A 19,553-nucleotide genomic window follows, 5' to 3' on the forward strand; every position below is an offset into this window, starting at 1 on the left:
CCTAAGACACTGAGAATATAGCAGTGTGTAGCAGAAGAATTTGTGCATACATGAAGCCCATATTCAAATTCATGCATATAAGATCTATTTAATTATTTTATTTTAAGTTCTAAAGACTTAGTACTTGGTACTATTTGTAGGCATAGATAAAACTTTATCTGTAAGCATAGACAATATTCACAGTGGCCGGGCACAGTGGCTCACGCCTGTCATCCCAGCACTTTGAGAGGCTGAGGTGGGCGGATCAGTTGAGGCCAGGCGTTCGAGACCAACTTGGCCAACATGGTGAAACCTCGTCTCTACTGAAAATACAAAAATTAGCTAGGTGTTGTGGGCCATGCCTGTAATCCCAGCTTCTCTGGAGGCTGAGGCACAAGAGTCACTTGAACCCAGGAGGCCAAGGCTCCAGTGAGACAAGATGAGATTGTGCCACTGCACTCCAGCCTGGGCTACAGAGCAAGACTCGGTCTCAAAAAAAGAAAAAAAAAAAAAAAGAAAGGAAAGAAAGCATTCACAGTGGACACAAATTGAGGTAGTTGCCAGGCTCACAGTGATTGCTTTTCCTGTGGCCATATTTATGCCACCCACTCTCTTTCCACCCCCAAACCCTTCTGCTTCAGGGGAACCTGCTCATTTCTTTCTACTCTCTGCTCTGGTAGGTATTCTTAAAGAGATTTAGACAACTTGCTTCTCTGGCCAGAGCAGACAGAATTAACTCATAGTAACTCAATTTCCTGATGATACTAATTCATCCATGGAGTGAGCATTTTGACTCAAGATCACTAATCAAAGGATTTTGTCTGGATTTTTAAAACTGTAACTGGCAAAGAGAAGTCCTTTCCTCTGTTCTTTCAAAAACCAGGATGAGAGAATAGGTGCTGCTGCTGATCCTGGTTCCAGTGAGCATAATCAGCCTGAAAGAAAAAATTTGTCACACAGAGAAAAGCAGAGATGTGATGAGCTGAAGTCGATAGGAAGTCCTAATAGCATTTGAGTTCCAGATTCTAACTGTACCTCTGCATTCTTAAAGAAGTTCAAACTAATACGGTTACTTACTACATCCTCATTTCTTCCTTTAAGTAACTAACCCAAGATAGATTTCTGTATAAGTTATGGGTTCAGTTGCATATAATAAATATCAACTCTGACTGTTTTAAGAAGGCAGTTTGAAAGTATATTAACCTTACTGAATTTTCGGGCTGGCCAGAGAGCCCTGCTTAGAAACTGCTTATCCAATATCATTACCCAAACTCACACAACATAACTGGTCTGGTGACGACAACTGGGCCACCACTCTTGAGTACAAACATTATGAGTTTGTAGATGATAGTACCTGAACTCAAACACCCCGTCCCTGGAAATTAGATGTCACTGTCACCTTTCTTCCCAAAATACATTCTTCACAGTGTATTCTGTTTTGGCACCACTAACTTTGAATTCGGTGTTTGGCAGAAATGCTTCTGATGATGGAAGTTAAGTGCCTTTATCCTTACTGTAAAGGAGGCTGGGAAAACAGATGTTGGACTCTTATGGTGAGATTTAAGAAAATCTCTAAATACAAGAAAATGTTTAAAGATGTTTAATCACTGAAAAGAATGACAGATATCTACTATAACTTATCTTACTTACATCTAAATATGTCCTCAGTCATATAGTTCATGGTTTGAAGTGTGCCTCCCAAAAATATGTGTTGAAGTCTTAAGCTCTGAAACCGGTGAATGTAACTTTATTTAGAAGTAGGGTTGATATGGTTTGACTGTATTCCTAGCCAAATCTCATCTTGAATTATAGCTCCCATAATTCCCATGTGTTTTTGGAGGGACCCAGTGAAAGACAATTGAATCATGGGTGTGGTTTCCCCTATACTGTTCTCGTGGTAGTGAATAAATCTTGCAAGATCTGATGATTTCATAAGGGGTTTCCCCTTTGCTTGACTCTCATTCTCTCTTGTCTGTTGCCATGTGAGATGTACTTTTCACCTTCTGCCATGATTGTGAAGCCTCCCTAGCCACGTGGAACTGTGAGACCATTAAACCTCTGTCTCTTTATAAATTACCCAGGCTCAGGTATGTCTTCATCAGCAGTGTGAGAACAGACTAATATAAGGGTCTCTGCAAGTATAATTGAGTTCATATGATGTCTTATTGGGTTAGGATGGGCCCTAAGTTCCATATGAAAAGTGTCCTTACAAGAAGAGAAAAACTTGGACGTAGAGACATGAACATAGGGGAAAAGCTATTTTGAAGATGCAGACAGAGATTGGAATGATGCATCTCCAGGCTAAGGGACACCAAAGATTTCTGGTAATACCAGAAGCTACAACAAGCAGGAAATGATCTTCCCCTAGAGCATTCAGAGACAGTATGACCCTGCTGACACCCTGATTTCCGATTTCTAGCCTCCGTAAGTGTGAGATAATAAAATTTCTGTTGTTATAAGTCATCAAGTTTTGGGTATTTTTTTTTTTTTTTTTTTTTGGCAGCCCTAGAAAACTAATGCACAGCTTCCTTCAGGAAGTGACATCTAAGCCAACCTCTGGAGAAGGAGTATATTGGAAATGGATTCTGAGACAGTTTCTTGGGCAGAGAGTTTATTAGCGAGAACCATCAGGATCTACATTTGTGAAAGGAAGGGAAAGAAACAGTGTTCAGCAGAGGGAGAAGTTAAACTGTGATGCCAGCCTCAGGGGATCCCATGGGGAGCTCTGTAGCTACAATGGTCCATTCAAGTTGTTTGAAGATGGGCCACTCAGGCAGTCACCGGATGTGGGTCTCTCTAAAAACGGCATGCTCTTGGGCAATGTGGATGGATCCCTGAAGCTGAGATAGTCCTTGAAGGGGCTCACAGTTGAAGCTGGAACATCACATCTTTCCTGAGGGAGGATTTGGGTGGCACATCTTCGTGTCACCATAGGAGTCAACAAATAAGTTAAAGAAGTGTGAGGTAAAAACAGAGTGGCAGACCAAGGTGATGACATGTATGAAAACACTGAGGTAGGATGGTGATTAAAATATTCTTGAAAATGAAAGGAAAGTAATGCAGATGATAAAAAAAGGAGAGTAGTTCAAAGTAAGAACAGTGAGAGAGAGCAGAGGTCAGGTTATAGGAAGCCTAAGTATACACTATCTTTATTCTAAGAACAATGGGATGCCACAAAGGTGGTTAGATAAGGCTGGAGGTGACATAACCAGATATACATTCTAAAATGCCAACAATGACTACAGTGTGTACACTAATGGCTTACTCCCACAGGAAAACAGGAAGGCTTCACTTTAGTATCTCCCCGAAAGAGACAAACATCCTTAGACTGGGGTGGTGTGTCGGTGGTGGAGATACGTGGAAAGACTTGAGAATTTTTTAGGATTACCTGAACTAATACATAAAGGGAAGCAGACCCATTAAGGATGACTTCCAGTTCCTTGCTAAGATGAAAAAGTTTTGAGGAAACCAGTTGAGCACAGCCAAAGCAGGAGTTCGGTTTTAGGCATAAAGGGGTTGAGTGCTAGGCGGTGTCAATGAAAGACAACTGGTTATGAGTCACGTGTGTGTTTGAGGCATCTGCATACTCAAATAAGGCACCTGGCCTGGAGATAAATGTGAGAGATTTAAACTGATTCCAAGGGGTGGTTGAAGGCGGTTAGAGAGGGAGGCAATGAAGAGGAAAAGGGTGTGGTCTGAAGTGTGAAACTCTGATGTTTAAAAGTCAAGAAAGAGTCTGGGTGCAGTGGTTCACGCCTGTAGTCCCAGCACTTTGTGAGACTGAGGCAGGCAGATCACTTGAGGTCAGGAGTTCAAGACCACCCTGGCCAAGATGACCAAACCCTGTCTCTACTAAAAATACCCCAATTAGCTGGGCATGGTGACATGTAATCCCAGCTATTCAGGAGGCTGAGGAAGGAGAATTGCTTGAACTCTGGAGGCAGGAGTTGCAGTGAACTGAGATTGCAAGACTGCACTCCAGCCTGGGAGACAGAGTGGGCCTCCATCTGAAAAAAAAAAAAAGATAGAATGGTAAACAGGAAGGATTAGAGAGGTAGGAGAGCCACACAGTTTGAAAGTGGACATGTTTGTAATTTTGTTAGAAATATTGTTTCATATTTTTTGCAACTGCAGTATCAACAGGGAAAATATTCATCCTTTCATCTTTTTCCTGATCCAAAAGACATAATTGTCTGAAATGAGAAACATGGGTAACTATCTTAAGATGAGTGAATCATCTCCTAATAAATACACTCATAAAATTAAAAAAAAAAAAGACCTCTTCTAACAATAGTAGATGTAGACTGACAAAAGTGAGGAAGCATTTTTTTCTTCTACTATCAGAGGATTGACCTAATTAGCATCTGAGAAAGCCAAAGTGTTCCTTTGACTACTTGGCAGGTCATTCTGTTATTCTAGTGTATATTTTAAAAGTTAATAAGCATGGGATAGATTTAATTCCACTACCCCTTCCAGACTTTTTGGTAAGATTTTAAACATGGGCCTTGCTGGAAGGTGAAGGGCTAATCTGAGGAATTTAAGGAATAATATGTGTTATTTATGCAGAAGAACATCCAGAGCTGTCTTGAGTTGTAGCATTAGAAGGGCTAATTAGGTGTCTTCATGCACTCTAGGGATATGGGCCAGCTAAATCTTTGTAGACTAAAAACATTATTATGTAAGAGAGATGTTGCTTGCCTGCCTACCATGGAAATGAAAATGTTCCTTCTTAGTTAAATGTTCCTTCTTAGTTAACAAGCTAAAGGATAGAGGAGTTTTTTGTTGTTGTTGTTTGTTTTATTTTGTCTTCTGTGTTGTTCAGAATAGCATTACTAGTGAATACTATATCAATATAAGGGTGGATGAAGTCCAAGTGTTGTAATTATGGACTAACAATTAAGGCATCTTTGACATCTTTGGGTTAAAACAGCAGTGCTTAACAATCAAGCTAAATGCATCTACAGTGGGAGAAAAGTGCATAAATGTTCATAAATGCATATAGTCTCCTGCGTGATCATAGTAAAGTATAAAAGTCAACATACAATGATTTACCACAATGGGCCAGTATTTATCTTTAAATGAAACAACATATCACTGCAGACACCTATTATTTAAAATAAATTCTTCTCATATAATTGGTTTTATTTTGTAAATAATAAATGACTCTGCTATTTACATGCACTAGTTATGTGTGCCCTCTGTAAGCCAAGTTCCTAAGTTTCCTCATCTAAAATGCCTACTTCCTTCGGCTCTTATGAAGAGTCTCATTCTGTTGCCCAGACTGGAGTGTGGTGGTGCGATCTTGACTCACTGCAACCTCCGCCTCCTGGGTTCAAACAATTATCCTGCATCAGCCTTCTGAGTAGATGGGATTACAGGCCCATGCCACCATGTCGGGCTAATTTTTGTATTTTTAGTAGAGACGGGGTTTCATCGTGTTGGCCAGGCTGGTCTCGAACTCCTGACCTCAGGTGATCTGCCCACCTGGCCCTCTAGAAGTGCTGGGATTACAGGTGTGAGCCACAGTGCCCGGCCTGTTATAAAGGTCGAAAGACTACACATGGAAAGTGCTTAGCAAGCTGCCTGTTGCATGCTAAGCATGATTGCATATTGGGGCACTATTATAACTCATGTGACTGGAAGACTTACTAAATGTCCAAGAGATGATATTAAAGGGCTTATAGGGATTTTATCCAGTGGTAGGATAAAATCAGAAGGGGTTTATATAGTTAACTGACAGAAAACAGTTTTCTGATTTTACTGAATCTTAATGATATAACATACTGGTTACATGAACAAAATTATATGTAAAACATTATTGGGACATTATTTATAACATGAAAAAATTGAAAACAATTGAAACATCAATTTGTAAAATAATTATTTTTGAATTTATCATACATATATTCCACTGAAAAAATAAAGCCATAGAAAAATGATTTACATATACTGATATGGGAAAATTCTAAAACATGTTAAAAAAAAAGAGCAATTTAGAGAACTCTGTATACAATGTGGTTAAAATTTTGTCAAAAACCTGTATGTATATATGAACGTATGTTTGTGTACTTGCATGTATGTGTGTAAATGACTAACAACAGTGATTGAAAGACATACACTGGACTGTAAATAATTGGTATCTCTGGGGAAGAAAATGGGATTAAAGTTGGCATAGGAGCATTAAGGGGACTTTTATTTTACATCTACTATTAGCTTGATCTTTAGAAAAGCAGGAACCTATATATGGTTTTGTTACAATGTAAACAAATACAGCTTAAAAGATAGGGAAACAGATACAGTATATGAGTAAGTTACAAATGAAAAAAAGCTAAGGAATACATTAAAAGTGTTCAACCATACTTATATTTACATAAATAGAACACAAAATGTTATTACATTCCATTTTATATCAACTTGGAAAAGATCGAAAGAAATAACACCCACTGTTGAGTGGTGCAAAAACGCAAATGATGCTGGTAATATATATACAAAAAAAGAACAGCAATCCTATGTGTGTATGTGTTTGAGAGAGAAAAAGAGGAGGAGAGAGAGAAGATGGAAAAGAGTAGTAACAAAAAACCAAAGCCTTTATTAACTTCCTACTTTTAGGATATGAGCAGCATTTCCTACAAAAATGTTCATTATAGAGTTTTTGTAACAGTAAATGATCAGGAATATTGCTTGTTCGACAATAGCAGTTTGAGAAATTATGACACATTTAAGCAATAAAATGATATGCCACACTTAAAATGCTGTAGAAGAAAATGTGTTTATATACAAAGAGATGTAGACAGTTTCATTTTTTTTTTTTTGTATAATATACAGGTTACAAAATTATATGTGCTGTATGAAACTGTTTATTTAAAATCTGCAAGAGTATGTGCAAATATATTATCATAAGTATAATCAGGAAAATTATGAAACAAATGAGTAGAATGGGTCCTACCAGTTATCAAAACATAGTAGTAAAATAATTTATAAATCTTTTAAAACATTATCTGTGGATAATGTAATTACAAGTTTCTTGTTTTCTTTTTTTTTCTTGCTTATCTGCAGTCATATTTTTCTGCACTTACTGTTTATTATTCTGTAATTTAAAAAGTAATAAAAGTTGATATTGAAAATATCTCAAGTCAAGTAACAGAGTGACTTTTCATAAGTTGTTTTTAATACCTCACAATATTCTCCCATATTGAGAAAAGCGAAAGGGTAAGGTTCAGTTCTTTCTATTTCTGTGTGCTTAAATGGCACTTTGATTTGGTTGGGAGTTACACTTCCTTTCAGCGCATTTCTGAGAAGTTCCCAGGTGCTGCTGATGGCACTAGTCTGAGCACACACCTTGAGAACCACTGTGCCTGGGCAAAAGCCTGTTTTTTCTGAGTTGGATCAGTCAGCTTCACTGACAAGCTTTGCCTTCTTCAGGGGAATTATGAATAGATAAAATGAAGTCTAACCAAACCTGTAACATTCCCTCCATGTTCTTTCTTCTTGCTGCTCCTCAGGAAAAAGATTAATTGGATAATGGGGAAATTGAATCTTTCTTTATAATAAGTCCTGTAAGATTTACTTATCTTTAGTTATCTCTGAGATTTGAATATTACCAGCTTGAAAATCTAAATTATATGAAGCTTTACACAGGGCCTGTCTATAAAATGTACAGATTTTTGGCTACCTGAATTTTATTTACCATTTGTTTTACTTCTCTAAGACATCTGTGTTCCTTGCTTGATAGTTTCTTTTCTAAATTTTGATTTATAAAAAGGGTTTTGGAGTCATATTCATATGTGAGATTGGCCTATAATTTTCTTTTCTTGTACAGTCTAGTTTTTGCTATCAAGGTTACATTAACCAAAAAAAAAAAAAAAAAAAAAAAAGAGCAGGGACACAATATTTTATTTATATCTCTATTCTCTAGAACAAGGTTAGGAATTATCTGTTTAGAAGAACTTGCCTGTAAAATCGTCTTAGCCTAATGTGCTTTTCGGGGGCTTTTGTTTGTTTGTTTCACTTTATTGTGTTTTTTGTTTTGTTTTGCTTTGCTTGAAATATTTTTAATGGCTACACATTTTTTTTTTTTTTGTCTTTCTTCCAGTGAATTTTGTTGCAACGTACACTATAAAATCATAAAGGTAGATCTCAGTAAACTTTCACAGAAGTAACACAGCTATGTCACTACCCACAAATCAAGATAGAATAGGATCCCACAAGCACGCTTTATATCTGCTCCTTGTAAGTGCTTCCAGTATCCTAACATCTATCAACTTCTTAAGTGAAAAGAAATAAAGGCTAATAAGTAGCAATGTAAAATGAGGCTGAATTTATTTGCATGCCTGGCAAGGAAGAGTAGCATTGTTCAAGTACAAGTTCAGTTTCATTTGGTTTAGAAATTGAAAGAACTTGATATAGATCAAAAAAGGAGAAATATTATAAAACTAGGCAACTTTTTGAGTTCAGGTCTCCGGCTGGTTTACAAGGCGGATGGGAGACTCTTCCTTGTGAGAGGCCACTATCAAGGTTCACTTCCCTGCTAACTGAAAGCCTGGTTTTAATCAAATCAAGACTGGCTTGTGTAAAATTCTAGAAAGCATAACTTGTTCAGGACACACAATTGTTCATGCACACCCAAAGTTGAGCAAAAAGTTTCTTTAAAACAGTATGGATTAGTTTGAACTCTGTAATAGTGAAATCATGCAGGGTGTGCTGTTCTGTGTTTGGCTTCTTTTGCTCAATACATTTATGAGACTCATATTTGTAACTACATGAATGAGCATACATTCATTTTCATTTTATAGTGTTCTCTAATGTGAATATATTATACTTTCTTCATTTATGTTTTTGTTAATGAATATTTGGATTGTTTCAGTGTTTTATTCTTACAGGTAGTCCGCTATGAACTTCATTCTAGTATTTTTGTATACATACATTCAAACACACACACAAACACTTGGGCATATGTCTAGGAGTAGAATTGTTGAGTCATAGGGAGGGCATATGGGAGCTTTAGTGCACACTGCCAGTTTTCCCTAGCAGTCAGACAGATTTACAATCCCACCAGCAGGAAATTAGCTCCAGTTGCTTCACATTTGTGTTGATACTTAGTGTTGTCAGTCGTTTAATCTTAGCCATCTCAGTGAATGCATAGTGGTATCGCATTGAGGTTTTAACTTGCATTTTCCTCATCACTAGTGAAATTGAATATATTTTTATATGTCTATTGACCATGTAGATATCTCCCTGTGAATTTCTTGTTCAAGTATTTTCCCTATTTTTCTATTATTTTTCTTTGTCAAAGAAAATAATACACATATACATATACACACATGTATAGCTTCAGTTTGTGGTCTTTATGGATATGTTTATACAAATATCTTCTATCGTGTGGCTTGCCTTTTCACTTTTGTTTCCTATGGCTTGTATTTTTATGCTTTTAATGATACCTTCTGTTAAACAGAAATTCATGAAAAATAAATGTTTAGCAAATTTAAATGTTTCTGGGTTAATTCAGATATTTTCTCTTTCTTCTTGTGTCTATGTTGATAGTTATAATTTACCAGGGTATGATCTCTTTAATTAAAAATTGTCATAAAGTTGCTCTTTCTACTACTTTATAATTCTTAAAACAAACAAACAAACAAAACTCTATGCAGGCTGGGTGTGGGGGCTCACACCTGTAATCCCAGCACTTTGGGAGACTGAGGCAGGTGGATCACCTGAGGTAGGGAGTTCAAGACCAATCTGACCAACATGGCGAAACCCCGTCTCTACTAAAAATACAAAATTAGCCTGGTGTGGTGGTGCATGTCTGTAATCCCAGCTACTCGGGAGGCTGAGGCAGGAGAATCTCTTGAACTCAGGAGGCAGAGGTTGCGGTGAGCCGTGATCCCACCATTGCATTCCAGCCTAGGCAACGAGAGTGAAACTCCATCTCAAAACAAACAAACAAAACAACAACAACAACAACAAAACTCTACTCGATTTGTAGTCATGAACTCTTTTCTTGTTCCTAACTCTACTTCATTTTGCCCATTGTATCTTTTTCACTTGATTAAATATTGTCACCGTTTTATCTATTTTCTTAACAAGTTCAGATCTTTAATATATTTCCATCATTGTAGCATCTTGATTAATCAAGAGAGACTTCATTCTACATCACTAATTTACATCAAAACTCTTCTTTTATCCAGAATACAGAAGACTTGGGATTCTTTACTTGGACAGTATATTTGTATGAGTCTAAAACCATTAGTCAAAAAATTCTATAGGAAACAGGATATACAATATTTAAATACCAAGTATTATGCCCTGGTTTTCATTTTCGGTTATATGGTGAATTTACAGACATTTTCTGAAATTCATCCATTCTATTATGTTTTCAATCAAACTTTCCATCTCATTTTATGTGTGGGGCTGAGAAATATGCTAATGCACACAAGAAATTATGTTGTATGAGAGTAACTATTACTTATGAAATAGCTGAATAAACATGTTGGAGGAATTTAGGTCATGATTCCCACAATAATTTTACTTTAGCCTAAGTAAAAGTGGTTATGAAAGCATCAAAAGTGAAGTTCTTTTTTGCTTCAGACATAAAGCCACACAGGGTCCCTGGCTTCTAGTGGAGGCGTGTTTTTCACTTAGACGTGAAATGGAGGTTGCTTTTTCCCACTCAGACCCAGAGCAGAATAGAAATCCCTTCCCACCACAGCAGGTCAGCTCCAAGTAGAGATTGAGAAAGAGAGAAAGACAGCATTACACAGAAATAAAACAAGGCTATTTCTGGAAAATATGTTATTGGTGACAGGCATTTTCCAGAACATATCTTTAAAAAAAGAGAAAGAGAAAGTCTTCAGGTCTTTTAAGAACACAGGTCCTTGGAAGACAACCCCCTCTTTCTCCACCCTTTCCTGCAAAAAAATCATTCATTAAGGATACACATGCAAACTCTCAGCAATAAGAAGAGGAAACTAATTTTTGTAATTAGTATAAAACTAATTTTTGTGATTAGTATAAAAGATCAGCTATGAGTAAATACCTGCTCCTAGTCAGAGAGTGTTGGAGTGTTAAAACTCTTGAATACAGAAAAAGATCAGCAATTTAAGTAGAACCAGATAAGAGGGTAAAGGGAAGACAATACAGAAGGAGCAGATAAGGAACATGGCTAAGGCAGGTGAGGTTGCAGCATATAGGCTCCTGCACCCACAGCAGGCACTGCTGTTTGAATAGGGCTTTTCTTTCCTGCTGATTTCAGACATGACCCAACAATCCTCCTTGGCTATATACTCGAGATTGCCATTTTTAATCTACTGACAAGTGTTGGCCCATGAGAAGCAACTACTTTACTTTCATGGGGTTAGAGGTTTTTGTGAGTGTATTAGTTAAATAATTTTAAATGATAGTTAATAGCAAATTTATATTGCATGTGTAGTTTGTGTGCCTCTTCGAAGCAAACTCTATTATTCTTATCCCATTGAACACACTCAGTAACTGTCAATTAATCTCTCTTCTTATAAAGTCTTGCATTATATAGCCTCTTCAGGGATTGTTATACATGGAGGGAGCCCTACTTACAACTGGGTAAAGATTTTGGTTTCTACACTCTGTACAGTATGCTGCCTTAATAAGACTTACTTCTGATGTATGACATTATGCATGAACTTTCTAGCATTTGTTTGCTTTCTTTGTTTCAGAGAGACGTATTTCCAGCTCTCCTATGCTATGATTATGTTTTAATTCTTCTCCTAAATTCTCCTTTCTGGTTTGATTTTAGCATGCATGTGTCTAATGCACAACCATCAGCCTCAGTATCTTAGGAACATTACTCCATGATAGGTGTCGGGAGCTTACAATGTGGCCCTCAGGCAGCATGTGATTTGAGTTGGTCATGGGCATGCATCTGGAGCAGAATTGAGCCTGGAAAAGTGACTGTGACCGGTAGAAGAGGATGTATGTAGCCTCATCGCTTAAGGCATTGATTCTCAACCACGGAGATCCCTTACAAAACAATTTCTGCTCCAACCCACATCCTGATTTTATGGGTCTTGAGTAAGTTAGAGACCAAGGCATGTATTAAAAGCATCCTAGGCATTTAATATGCATCCAAGGTAGGAAAAACAAAACTGTTGTTTTATAGGGTAAAGTTTTGTTTAAGGGAAAGAGGCACAACAGGTAGGGGAGTGCATTTATCAGGTGTTGCTTTCAAGAGTAGGCTTAGTGGTGTCCCAGAGAACCAGACTAGTCAGCTTTGTCACACAGGCAACAAATGCTCCAAGGTGACTTTGCCTCAAAAGCCCTTTATCAGATTAGCTCTGTTTCTCTACAATGGATAGATACCTCAGGGTCACTCCAACTTCTTATCATGGCAGAGTCATATTTTCTAACAAAGGCCATCCTTAAGCTATCTTTTGGTATGGTATTTCCAAGTGCATTACTCCTTTCCCTATACCTCCCACCAGCTTTTTCATCTTCGGAAACAGAGCCACCTTAATTGTGAGGTATGCGATATCGCTATATTCCTTTAGATGTCTTATATAAACTTATGTGAAACCACAGAACAAAATATCATTTTTATGGCAGGTGTATTCACAGAAAAGAGGGAAGGAATATGTTTAAACATTTGGATCTACTTTCCCAACACAAATAACAATTTGGATATAGCAGAAAGAACTGTGAAAAAAATTAATAAGCATGGTTGTTGAATTGTCAATTGTTCAATGAAATATTTGTGTTCAGATTGAAAAACTGCCCACACATTTATCTCTTCAGATTGCTTATTAAAATTTTATTAAATACTTTCCGTTTTTACCCTTTTGGTTGAGGTATATAAGAATTCAATTTACTCCTGCCTTGGAAAATGATAAAATAAACCTTAGCAAATGTAATATTTTGTTAAGATTTAAGAATTTAGGTGAAGAATTCAAAATAAATTTAGACAATGTATTCATGCTGCAATCTGTTTTCGCCTCACTGAAAATGTCTGCTACAGAGACAAACTGAAGTTGTGTATATCATGCTGATTCAGAAGAGAATGAAGGCATTTGTCAAGAGAAAATGTCAGACTAAACAGAGGTGTTCCAATCGATTAATGCATTTGGAGGATTTCCAAATATTTGCTGATCTGAGGAAGGTGAGGTGAGGCTAATCCATAATTTGTCAATTCTACTGAAAAACTATCAAAAGCACATTTATACACAACTAGGTATGCTTCTTTGCGTCAGAAAATAGATCAATAATTAGATCTTATGACAAAGGTCCCCTTGTGATAATGTAAGAATTTAACTTTGATTTGTTGCTATTGTAACTGGCTAATTAATTTTAATTTTCAAAGGCACGAGCTTGTTAGAAAATGATTTAGAATTGATATCTGACCTCCAGCTGTTGAATGAATTATAATTTTGATTATTGAAAATATATTTGTGGAGACTACTAATGGTAGAAGAAATAAAGAGACTCCTAATAAGTATATGGGTTTTAAGTTCCATTTTAGTAGTGCTTTTATGCTCTATTACTAAGACTTAAATTCCATGGTAACTCAGCAAGCAGTATGTTAGTTTAACCATGAAGCACTTTATAATAGGCATTGCACGTTATTGTCTATTCATATATTAGGTGCAGCCTTTTCAAAAACACAGAGGAATTGGGTTGTATGTGGAAAAGTAGAAATTATTAACGGATTGATTTTAATTGTTTCTTATAAGTAACATCTTAGGCACGGGTGTGTGCCTTTGGGGAAACAAATGATTTTAATGTGACATTTATATTTGTTACAGATAACTAAATGTCATAACAGGAGAATTATGCCTATAAAATGTGTATTTCCGAAACATGGTCTCTTGAGACTGTTGTTTTATTACATTTATCCTTATGTCTTTATAGCTGAGGTTACTAATGTTACTACTATTCTCTCAGATACATAGGTTTGAAATGAACTCATGTTTGACTCATCTTTATTTTCTCCTGTTTTTTCTCTCTCCCTTACTGCAAACCATATACCCAGTATCTATCTATCTAATTCATGGTTCTTTGTATAACATTTATCTTCTCAGAAATCACTGATGCTTCCCCATTGCATACTGAGTTTTAAATTAAACCTTTTTTTTTTTTTTGCTATTAATGACAGCAATATTACTAATAAAATTCACATTTTCAAAAATTGTATTATAAAACCAATTGTTTCAATATGTATGTGTTAAGAAAGGATAAGGAAAGGAGTAAATAATACCAGACCACAATAACTAAATTATATTTTATTCAAAAATTTCTTTGATGAAATTATTATTCAAACTAGGTATGGCAATATTATATGAAAGCAACAAATAATAAACAAAACCAATAAAAATAAACCAAAACGTCCCTGGGGAGATACTGAAGAGCATGTAAGATCAGACAAGAATCAATAAACTTTGTATAGTCAAAATGAATTCTAGTGATGTTTACAACTTCCAGGAGGAAATAGAAGAAAGAACACCAGCTGAGCATCCATTTATTGCAAACCAAGCAGGTGTGGGTTCCTACTCTGTTTACTCAACAGCATTTTTCCACTGAGCAAGGTGCTTCTTCCCAATCACAATAACATTGTTTCCAACAGCTGCTGGAGTAGTGACAATCTTTCCCCTTAATTATTCAATCATGTTCTCTCCAATTCATATCACATAAACTCACACAATAGGAGACATGCCTAAACAAAGTATTTAGTCTAGGAGGCAGGCAGGGTCCCCAGGACATAGCCTTAATCTACTTAACCAGTTCATAGTCTCCTATTTCCTCAATATATAGTATGTCATACTGATTAGGAATATTGGCTTGACAGTCATTCCACCTCAGTTCATAATCCTAACTCTCATACTTGTTAACTGTGTTCTTGAAGGTAGGTTATATGAACACTTTGTACCTTAATGTCTTCATCAAGTAAATGGTGATAATTTAATACTGCTACTCCCATAACCTTATTGGAATATTAGACCAGTCATTAAATCTACTTGTGTATACTATTGGCTGTGCCTGGCACCCAATTTTCAAGCATTGAAGAGAGCTATTGTTACCCTCCTGCATCTCGATGGCTATTTCCTAAACATAAGCCTCTTAACCTCTGTCATTCCCTCAGATAAACATGCCATTTCATTCTTAGCCTGCTAAAATCTCAACAACTCCTGTAGATCTGTTTCCAGTACATATCTTTATAATCCTTTTGATCTGTTCAAATGAATGAAATTTCACTTCCATTTCTACTTCACGGTGGGCCTCTTTCCTATGAGACTTGAGTTCAAGACCTTTCAAGTGAATAGATATATACACACACACACACACACAGAGATATATACACACATATATATATATAATATATTATATATATAATATATATATTATACATATATATATATATATATATCTGTTTTCCAACCTTCCAACCTATAATAACAAATTATTAACCTATTTGTTTAAAATGCAGCAGAATTCCACATTCTATTTTTGGATTTTCCATGTATATGATGGGAAACAAATCTGAGAAAAGAAGGATGGTAGATGCTTTCCCATTTTGACCTATGGTCATTTTGGTAAGAACACTTTACTCAATTAAGAGGTAATCAAGTGATTCCAGGCCTGCTGCTAAATAATTACGAGATGATATTTGGAAATACGTATTTCCCTTTTAGCTCCTGAAGCCACAGGTATATGCCTGAGGTTCTCAACAAATGGCTGATTATCTCTCAGAATATTCAGTTGTCTGGTGGCTGGCACTAATAGCTCAGAATAAGCCATGTTTAACTTCAGGATCCATCTGGACTCTTGGCCACTAGTGGTAGGTAATACTAGTTGCAGAATTCAGTTTCTCTGAGCCTGTGAAAACCGCGTGATTTCATTTCAAATTCACTTTACTTCCTGTGTGATGGATTTGGGATCAGAGCAAAATATTCAACCTCATTTTTGTTAATCTTGTCCAAAAATATGATCCAGATTAACTTTTCTTAGCACACATTTGCATTTTTTACAAATATCATTTTTAATGAAATTAAAAATCTGTGATAAATAACTTTAATATTGTGCAAGTAGCATTTGTAATATAAAGGTTTCAAAAAAGGAAGATAATTTTCTCTGCTGGAGATTTATTTTGCCATTTTCAACTTGGAAGCCAAGGACTCAAACAAAAGTATTGTTTGAAAGCTGCTAGGGTTCATTATTACTTATGTTGGAAGTTTAAAAAAAAAAGTTTTTAGCAAAAAAGAAACTTGTTTTGTTCTAAGAATTTGAAATTTTAGCAGTTAAATTATTGCTAAATTTGCATAAGATTTGCTCTGTAAGAAAATACTTTTTATATTTGTTAACATTTAGTTGTTTTACTTATTTGTGCATACTAGCTTAATATATACATAGTGGTATTAATATATGTTTGTATGTATACATAAATACTTAAATATAAATTTTAGTTTTTAAATGCATGATTTACAATTTTGTTATAAATTTCTATAAATTGTTTTGTGGAGTTTATGCATTTTGTAAATATGATGGTGGCAGATGGTGCACATGTGAGTTAATTGAATAGATCTTTCATAGTCTGGCACTTTTTGTGCTTTTAGAATTTGGAGAAGTTAGTCTTTACTGATGAAATGTACTTTAGAAACTATTGAGCAAACATAACATTTTAAGAACAAATTGTTTTTATCCTATGGATTTTCCTGTTATATTTAAATTTGCTCTTTTGTTTTTAGAGCTCCCCCAAGAAACATACTCTTTGTTTTTAATGCTCAATCCTTTTTTATTCTTTGTAGAAACTAGTGGTCTCCTATTAAGTAAATAGACGTGGGTCTCATTAGAGGGATCCATTCTAAAACAGAAGAGGACAACACTCAGAGAGGGCTGCAATGAGACAGAGAATCCTGAACGTTGTTCCTGATGTGCAGATCTTCACCTAGGGCTGCAGAAGACTGCACAGCTATAGACAAAATAATGATGAGGTACAGATATCATGGAAAGCAAGAACAAAGGAGTGAATCTATCCTACAGTCTGAAGGCAGAAGCAAGGCCATAAATGGGGTTGGGGGAGAAACCCTGTGGTAAGAATCTGTAGAGATAAGGAAAAAAATTGTAGGATTTAAGGTAGGTTAGGAACTGGCAGTTCAGAGCAATGCCAGGGTATTAGAAACTCACTCTAGTGTGGTCTAAGTTTCTCAATATAGGATTGAGTGGACCTCATCATATTAGCCATATTCAAGGAATATGTATGTTATAGAAGTCAATGGTTACATTAAAATATTCATTAAGTTTGAACACAAGTTCTAATTTATTTTTATCATTATTTCTTAATAGCAGTTAATTCTTTGTGGCTTCAATTACTGGCTGTATTCCAAACAATTACCAACAGTTCAGTTCTTTAATTGCAGAACTTATACCATTTCCAAATAATCAATGTAAATTTTTCCTTGGATATTATTTTGTTACCCGCAAATAACAAATGTGAATTTAGATTTATCATCTTCCTCTGGGACTGAATTTCCCTTGTAATATATTTTTTTGTTGATTTGTTTGTTTTTCAGTGACATTCCCAGCCCCAACATACCTATGTTTGATTTATCTTTTATTTCCTTATTTTATACTTAAACCTTAAGGTAGATTGGAAAGCTGATATCAGTGACAAAGTTTAATTGATTGGGTACTTTACATTTCTACTTGTTTTTGTACATTTCTGATTTATATGAATAAAAAGCAACTTAGACTAAGCCTCCCTCATTGCCCTAAGAGGTCTATTATATTTTTAGTGATTTACCTAGGGGATGTATACATGTACTAACAGTAGAAATTAGAGGTGCAACGCTACTGGCCAGAATATAGCAACATCCTGAGTACATTAATAAAGTGTAAAGTGTCCAGCATGTTAGGCACAAATAAAAATAGGGAATGTGGTTTTATTAAATTATCAGAAGTTATGGGTCACATTGAAACAGAAATATTCTACGAAATTCAATTCTTAAGAAATTCAACTTACTTTTAGTGTTTCTGAAATTGGTAAACATCATTGATGTCAAAAAAATATTCTATGCATGAAATAAATTATACTTGTCATTTCTGAGCTTATGATAGCATGGTCAAGAATTAAAGGTATCTTCATCTGACTTGCGTTTCATGAGTTTGCTATTTGAGAAGGGTTATTTGCCTTAATACCATCGGCAATGATTGAATTTTATATTTGGATCTGCATTTGTCATTTAAAATGTCCACAAAAACATAACCCCCTTAAGAAGCATTCAAACTAGAAGTTACTGTGAACCTAGGTGATCGCCTGTTTCTTGCCATCTAGCATAATGAAGGTCATAGTATTGCCAAAGTTTTTGGAATTCACTATAGATTTTTCAAAACCAGATAAAAACTATGACCAATTTTTGAGTCCTGGGGAATTATCACTCATTTAATTAACAGTCATAAACAAAAACAAGTTAACTAGAATTTAACAAAATAGTAAATGGAGAAAAAAACTCTAGTATTACCTGATTGGTTTCTAAATTACACTGTTGCTCCTAAAAATGTTAAGAAATTAGGATCGTGAGCACTGTTGATCACTATGATGATATGCTTACCCACTGCTGGACAAAATTTATCAGAAGAATTTTTAGACTTGGACTGTGTCATGGCTTAGATGTTGATACTGATGAATAAAGTGACATGCAATTTTATGGATAAATGGATGTTACTGTTAAGTAGTTTTTAAGTATGTGCATTTTAATATAATGTCTTCCCTCAAAATGCTATTCTCAATTTGATGATATGCCTTGAAAATCAATACTGTTTTAGGATGAAGGAAATGTGGTAAATTAATGGTGTCATTAGAAGAACGGAGGTTGCCATAGAACTTCATTTGTTTCACTCTTAGGATATAACTTTTTAATTTATTCTTATTTGTATTTTCTTATCTTCCATACTGAACAGGAAACTTACTGAATGAACAAGCCATGAGTACAATTAGCATATACCTAAATTGATTTGCAGTGAAAAGGTGCTTCATAAATTCTTCTTTGCCTGAAGAAATTAGGAGGTGAAGAAGCATCAAAATGAAAGGGAAAAATAAGAATTACAGTGAGATGCTATATCAGAGGCCAAGGAAAGATGCTGGTCTGCCTAATCTGACTTTCTGACACTGAGAGGCAAACTTCCAAAATTTCCACCTATCCATATTCATTCATTCACTCACTCACCCGGTCTCTATACATTAGGAAGCAATTGCTTTGTGTTAACCCTTGGTTTTGAATGAGAATGCAAAATTAAATGAAGAATAATTTCTGTTTAAAAGGGAGGGTTTGTTTGACAGGCATATGTATAAACACTGGAAATTATGAAGTAAAGAAGGTTTCCAATTTTCCACATAGAAAAAGAGTACTAAAAAATGGTGGTGTGTTCAGAGTAATGGCAAACATAATTTAATTTCATGCCTTCAAGCAATATTATTTTATTTATTGAGAATTTTAACACAAAACAATCATTTGTATATCATGGATGCCTAGAAAGAATAAATATTATGGTTCTAATTCTTACACTTTGATTTATTAGTCCTTAGTTTATTTGAATGTCATGTCACAGAGTACAGCTAA

This window comes from Piliocolobus tephrosceles, chromosome 2 (assembly GCF_002776525.5).
Source record: "Piliocolobus tephrosceles isolate RC106 chromosome 2, ASM277652v3, whole genome shotgun sequence".
NCBI classification, from domain to species: Eukaryota; Metazoa; Chordata; class Mammalia; order Primates; family Cercopithecidae; genus Piliocolobus; species Piliocolobus tephrosceles.